We start from the raw sequence: 7,942 nt of genomic DNA on the forward strand, positions 1-7,942 counted from the left end.
TAATTGTTTCAAATATAATCAACATAATAAGACACTTCATTCCAAAAAAATTTCCGTTTTATATTCTTGGTGACTTATATTTACTATATACAGACTGGAATATTCAAAGCATAACCTACAATAAGTGCCACAAAAAGTTTATCAATTTTGTTTTGGTATCTTTTTACATAACTTATTGATTCACCTCAACATAAAGACGGTAACATTCTTGATTTGTTATTGTACAGGTTAGGATAGAGTAGAAGAACTACTTCCTTTGTTCGAATCCCTTTTGTATGAGAATTTTCAATAACAAAGTCTTAGATGTAAAAAACATAGGCAAAAATAAATTAAGTGCCTAAAACAGTTTATAATAAAAAGAAAAGGTTCAGTACAACTTAATTTAACATTTTTGATGTTAAAAATGGCGTCTGGCGATAAAAGCAAAATCAACTTAAACTCACACAAATTTTCAACACAAAAACTTTATAAAACTAAAAATTAGTTCATTTAAGCATTTTTATACATTCTGTAATAGTTTTTATATATATATTTGTAGACAAAACTATTTATGACTATTTATATAATGTTTAACAAGCAAAAACCGGAAAACTTAACCGTTTGTATGAGTCACTTTATAAAACATTCAACTTTAGTATTATGAATATTTAAAGATAAGCTGTCAGCTGAGAACAACTTTTATTTGATCACACTTTATGTAAGTTGCATTATCAAGAATCGATTAATTTCAGCTCTTTAGTGTATTTGTGATTATTTATTTTTTTTGATACAACTTTAGTTAAACTTTTAGTATTTACACAAGTTGAAATTTTATATTCTGACAGAATGAAATAAAGAAAAATTTTGGTCTATAAATTTTTATCTTTAGATAGCAAGCATATCTTTAAAACTGATATCACTTTTATTTAACGTCTTTAATAGTTGTATCAATAAGTTCAACTTAATGTATATATATTTCAAATTTGTACTATAATTAAATTAGCATTGTATACAGCGTTTTCTGAATGACTTAATGAATTTTTTATTAACTTTGTAAAACTTTTGTTGTAAATATTTAGCTTTTTACATTTTTTAACAAATATTTTTGATAATTTATAGCAAAGCCTAGTATTTTGATATAGAATTTTGCTTTCAACTTTCATGTTAGTGGATTTTGATTTTAAAAATAAGTTTTTGCTTAAATTCTATTTCTTAAATATACTTTTGGATTCTTTAGATGTTTTTGTTGTTAACAACGAGTTGAAAAACTAATTCCTTTGGATTAAAGCTAAAAGTACACCCAGTTGAACTCATACAAACGACACGTGTCTGCTCAAATACTGTAATATGACTTAACAACACGTCATAATGCGCCGCTCAAAGCTTCCTGACAATGAGCTCCCGTAGGACTTTCTGCTGCATCAAATGGCGACGTTTTTACTGCTCCCGTGACGTTTCTTCGCTTTTTATATTTCTTTGTGTCTGCTTGCATGCTTGTGTTCTTTTGTTTGTATTTAAAAGTCAAAGTGTCGCAGTCCAGATTGAAGGCACGAAATCAATCATACTTATGTCACCTGAACTGCATTACAACTTGGCAGCTGACCTCAACAGCTATTATGACGTCACAGCAAGACTTGAACTCAAGATGTTTTTTACAATGTTTTTTTTTTTTTGAATAATTAATCAAAATTTCTTTAATTCTTAAATGAAAAACAAAATGTTTAGAAATAAAGTTGATTTTTTTTGCCAAGGTTTGATCTTTTAAATAAGTAAATTCGTTACAAAATTATATAAACTTTAAAATAAAAATTCAAAACTTTGCAACATCAATCTGTTTAAACTTTTGGTTAATTTAAGCTATGAAAAACTAAAAATTAAAACATGTAGTGCTTCAGTTCACTAAAAATTAAAAACATGTTGAATCAATGGCAAGTACAGAGAATCACTTTGCAGTCGATAATATATGTCGGCTGTCGCGACACAAGCAGACATAAACCGCTACTTTTTGGGTTTTCTGTTGTTATTATAACCATGTACCCCTGCAATTTTTACCTTGTTGTCTTGTTTGTTTTCTGTTGTTAAGTAAAATAAAAGATTTGAGTTAATCCTTTAATAACTTTCGTTTGAAAACTGTTTTTGTTTGCGAAAGACATTGTAACTTTTATTGTAACTTTTGTTTATTAGCAATTTTTTTTTATATTACTAAAAGATTAATAGTCACGGATGTCAGAATTGCTCACTAAGACATTTTTTATTTTAACGTTTATAAACGTCGTTTTTTATAAATAATTTGTTATGTTCTTTTAACTTCGTTATATTTTTATGGAATATTAGTTTCACTTGCTATTTCCACTTAGTTGAGTATCGAATAACATAAAATCAATCAAGTAAAACACAATTTCGATTAAAAATTAGAACAGTGATATATTAACAATTAAAAGAGAGTGTATAGAGAGATTTGAGTCAATACCTTCCAGCAACCTATGTTAGCGGCAAAACTTACTTCTAGTAATTAGAATGAAATATTATTTTTCTTGGTTATTATAAAGAAGTTTTTTTAAACAATTTTTATTTCCTAAAAGATTTATATAATTTAAAGTTTGATTAATTAGTTCTCATTTTATATTAAAAACATTTTACAACATATAACTGTTTATCGTACGATAAAAAAGCGCTCAAAAAGTTTGGTCTAACAACCGCTGTAAAAAAGAAACATTCGGTTATCGAATCGTATATCATATATGCACACAAAATATGTCTACATAGTAAATCATATAATATTGTTTGTCTAGTCAGAAATATTGTTTTAAATACTGTTTTTGCATAAAGTTATTAACACTTTATTATTGTTTATTGACATGGTTTTTATAATACAATATAAAACTCGTTTATTATGCCTAGTTTATATAAAATAGCATTTAGTACTTTTCAGTATAGTTATTTATATATATGTTTAAATTTAATTTGGGTTATAGTGTGGGTGTAAAGTACACTATAGTTATATTATTTTGTTAATTTCGGTAACCAATTTTCTTGGTAGGTTAGACTAATGTTATATATTTCAAATAAAGGTTAGTCTTATATACAACTATTTTTTTATAAATATTGCAAAAAGTACCACTTATTAAAAGTATCAAGCATTAAATTTTAAAAAATAATTTAAGACCAAACTTAAATAGATATAAAAACTAAAAAAAAAGTTTTAAGAAAGTTTGAATAACATATAAAATTGTTCTCGTATCTACTTGTTTTTTGTATATTGTTTACGCCATAGGAAAGCTAGCATTTTCGAAAGCGTCTCAAGTTTGAACTTACAACCTCGAACAAAAATGACGTCCTTTCGGACGTTTATTGAATTTCCGACAGAATTGCAGCTTACTGAGATACAAAATCGTTTTAAACTAATTATTAAAATAAAATAGAGTGAGAAGAATTGATGTTTTTTCAAAAGTTTTAATTAAAAAATTCTATTATTTAAAAACTATTGATAATTATTTTTGAAATTGTTTAAATTGTAAAGAAATTGTTTATCACCAACCTTAAATACTCTTTATGGTTTTTCTATTTCGATGGATTATAGTTGCAATTTAATCGATAAATACGAAAAGTACACTAAATTAAGTGATCACTTAATAAGTATTTAGTAAAAAACAGAAAACATCGACTAGTTTGTTTTGTTATTGCAACGTTAAACTATATTATTTTTAATGATTATTTCTAGCACAGCCTGTAATCTATGTTGAAAAAAGTTGTGTTTTAATAGTTTACTACGATGTTTTGGCATCATAACAACAGCGACAACTTAAAGGAGAAAATGTAACAACAATCTATAAAAAAAATTTCTAACATAACAAGTTGACTAAGTAAGCTACACACAAACTAATCGTCAATATGTTGATATTACAAGCGGTATAAATCAAACAAGAGGTTAAGTGATAGAATAAAAGTTCTTCTGTAGTTTGTTAAGTTCACCATTAGTGTCGACGAGCCGTCGTCGGCGTTGATTATGACGTCATAAGGTGAGCCACATCGGTGTCGCTTAGTAGTAAGACAACTTGTAATGTTAACTTGTTATTAATTTTATGTAACTTATTATATATTTATAACTTGTTTCCGATTTTTAAAAATATAACAACCGTCTATCATTGCATTATACATACTATGTAAGCTTAAAAAAGCTTTTTTAGTCTTTCAAAGGTCGGCAAGGGCAATTGAGACAGAAACAAGCCTCAATTCGACGTCGCAAGTTGCTTGTCGGCCGACGTCAGGTTCGTGTGTGAGATCGGAACCTTTTAATTGCTCCTCCCCAATTTGCAGCGAGGTTGCCTAGCAACAACCGGCATTTATTTGTGATTGACACATTCCACTGAGCACACTCAAGTGTCCTGTTTTGAAGTTACGTCACAGTAGCGGTTTGAGCTAGTCTTATAGAATAGTAATCACTTTTACTTTGAAAATAGAAATTTATTTTCTATAAAATTTAACGTCATGCTCAGGCGAGCGTGAATGTAATAAGTGACATAAAAAAGTTGAAAAGAGTTTTAAAAAATAAAATTAAAACAAGTGTTAAAACAAGTTTGGGGTTTCAAGCTGCTAATAAGAGATATTAGACTCAATTAAAAAAATACATATATGTAAATTATCCTTTTTTACAAAAAAGGTACGATAAAAAAAAATTTTGAGTAAAATTTATAGAAATGTTTATATGGGCGGCCAAAAATCAGATAGAAGTTGAATGAAGTTATTTTTGTTTAAAGTTGTGAAATATTCATGATGCTGCCGACAGAAGAACGCAATAAAAGAGACACTTTTCACACAACCGTTACATTGGAAAAAAGTGTGCGTATTGAGAGAATAAAACATGACTGTAAAATGTGAATTTTACTTCGCAACTATTTTGTTGCACGAGTATGTCATTTATAATGATATAAATCTGTTTTTAGAAGTAATGGTCGGTTAAACCTACTTTGTAAAATATTTATACTTAAAAGTATAAACGACATTTTTATGCGTACATTTAAAATGTATGATTAAGTGTAGTTGAGCAATTTAATTGCTTGGGTTTTTGTTTTAATCTAAGCAATTTTTTGAACTGAATAAAAACCGATAAAACAATCAGTTTCATTTTAATATATTTATTATGATTAAAAACTCTGATTCATACGAGAGTTTTAGCCAAGTATAAATTGATTTTAAACCGTTGATCAGTTTAGCTAATTATTAAAATCAACTTTTATTTTGATATACTTGAAAAATAATGCCGTCTTGTGAAAAAAAGTTTTGATTGCTAATAAAAGTTTTCCTGTATTTATAATAAAAAAAATAATTAAAGCTTAGTATAAAATTTAAATTTAACTTTAAATTTTTTACTTAACTAGAAAAAGCAGCAGGTTATGATTATAACTGGCAATTTAAGTGGCAGTCAGCAATTAAAACTGATGCTGTCAATTGTCGACAATTGAACATGTAAAGCATTTCGAAATCTATTTTTAAATTGTTTTTAAACTTTGCTGTTAGGTTGTTTCTTGTCGAAAATTAAATGGGAGCTGAAAACATTTTTCCACAAGGTTTTTTTGTCAATGAATGCTTAAATGTTTTTATAAATTATGTGTATCAAAAGGAGTTGAATCATGTTTATTGCTAAAGCAATCGTTTAAGCATTTTAACATTTTATAAATTGCACGAATGTTGTAGCTTTGAATAACCTTGCTTATGTATAAAAGATTTTTTTTTAATGCTAAACAAGTGACGGTTTTCAAAACCTCAAAGAGCTTTAAAACCTACATCATTTGAATAATTAATGCAGCAAAGTAATCAGGTAAACAATTTTGCGATTATACAGTTAAAAGTGCTACTTCTTACATTGCATGTTGAATTATTTATTTATATTTGTAATAAAACACGAAAGGCAAATTTGTGTAAAATTCTTAATTTAATTATTGATATTAAACTTTTGCTTAGCCTAATCACTTTGTCCAGCTAGATTTTAGCACAAGTATTTTAACTTATTTGTTAAAGTAAATAAAATTAGATGTTTCACCTACTAATAAAAAGTGTTTTTTTTGATAAATTTTATCAAACTATTTTTTTAATAAGTTAGAGTACACTATTAAACTATTTTCGAAACTAGCAATTTTCAATAGACATGCAGTTTGAAAAACTATTAAAAAACATTTGACAATTGTACGTCTAAAAAATTTTGTTGAGCATTTGTTTTGGAATTTTTGAGTTAAAAAATATATTTTTTGAAAAGTTTTTTTTTAATTGTTTAATAACAATATAAATTAATTTAAATTTTTCTTATGTCATTTGTTTACATGTTTTTCCGGATCTTTGTCCAAAAAATAAAACACACGAAAAAGCTTAACTGATGTTATATCAACACGCTTTAAAATTATTCACTTCCCATGTGAGTTAATCGAACTGACAGTTTGTTAGGTCAACAAGCGAAATCAACTTGACAAATGGAAAAATTTAAATTACTTTTGTTTTTAAAATATTAATTTAAAAGCCTAAACCAAAAAGGTGCTTTAAATCAACAGTGTCAGAATTAAAAGTTCAAATTTGTTTTTTCGCTAAATATTCTTTAACTGATAATGTGTCATTAGCAACTTTAAATAATCGTCTTTTAAGAAGTTTTAGTTTTTCAAAACCTCGCTTTCTATCGCTTAAAAAATGGTAAAAATTTTATTAGTCAAAAGCGTTTTATTTGTTCATTTTTAAGACAGTAGAAGAAATATCGTATTTTTTGCAACAATTCTGTTATACTTATTTATTATTATTTACTATCTGAACATTAAGTTCTCATTATCTTGGACACTGGAAATAAAAACCGTTTAAATTTAATATGTAAAGTGTGAAAAATTTAATTTTATACTTTCTTTAAAGTTGGAGAAGTTACTATATCCAGATTGTTTATAAAATTTTGTAAATTTTAAAGTATATCATATTTTACATAAGCTGTTTTCACTTTCAAACCGATTTAAATTTTTTTTTAACTTAAATATATTTTATGACATATTAATACTATAGTTCTTGAACATAAACATTATTTGTTTATTTATAAGTTTTAATTTGTTACAAACACAAACTTTAAAACTAGTATGTTTAAATAGTTAATGAACTGAAGTAGTCGTTTTTGAAGTAAGGTTTATAGTCCCTAATAAAGCATATCTGCCAGGTTGCGACCACAAGCGGCGCACTTGAGACATTTTGAATGCCAGTCAACCCCTTGTGAGGTGCTGATGTAAGAGACGTGAATCAAGTGACCACAAGTCATAGAAGTCCTCGTACCAAAATCTAAATATTGTTTCGTTATTTACATTACTATATTTTATTTGATTTATTTTAGGTAATATATTAAATCAATAAACTGTGTATGTATTGAAATGTAACAACTTTTATATTACAGTAGAATTAAAACTAATTTTGGCTGATTAATTAGACTTATATTGCTCAGGTAGTTATAATATTTTATAAATCTATATGCCGGTTAATTAGCTATTAAAAAGTTAATAAATTTTTTACGTAACACCTTCTTTATTTCCTTATTGACATTTATTTTGATTAAGTTAAACTGAATACCAAGATACAAAAGCAGAGATTAATTTTAAACTTGTAAATATTATTTTAACATATATTTCACAACTAAATTATCTTTTTATATCATTATCTATCTTATTACAGTTTTCTAAAATTCAACTTTTAATTGATTTAATTATTTAGTTTATTTTTATAGCCAATTTTTTCAAATTTAGCCAAAATTGCCAAAAATTTGGAAAATTTGTTTAATTTTTATGTGCCACACTGTACTTAGTTTAATATAAATAATATCTAAAAGAATCTAAAATACATATTAACTTCAGTGTACAGTACAATTTTGCCACTCCTGCGCAAATCAATAAAGTCAAAAGTTAACTTTTCAAGTCAGGTGGCTCATCGATGCATAAAATGCTTCAATAAA

The sequence above is a fragment of the Thalia democratica genome, chromosome 5, assembly GCF_965202585.1.
Source record: "Thalia democratica chromosome 5, ktThaDemo2.hap1.1, whole genome shotgun sequence".
In the NCBI taxonomy this organism is placed as follows: Eukaryota; Metazoa; Chordata; class Thaliacea; order Salpida; family Salpidae; genus Thalia; species Thalia democratica.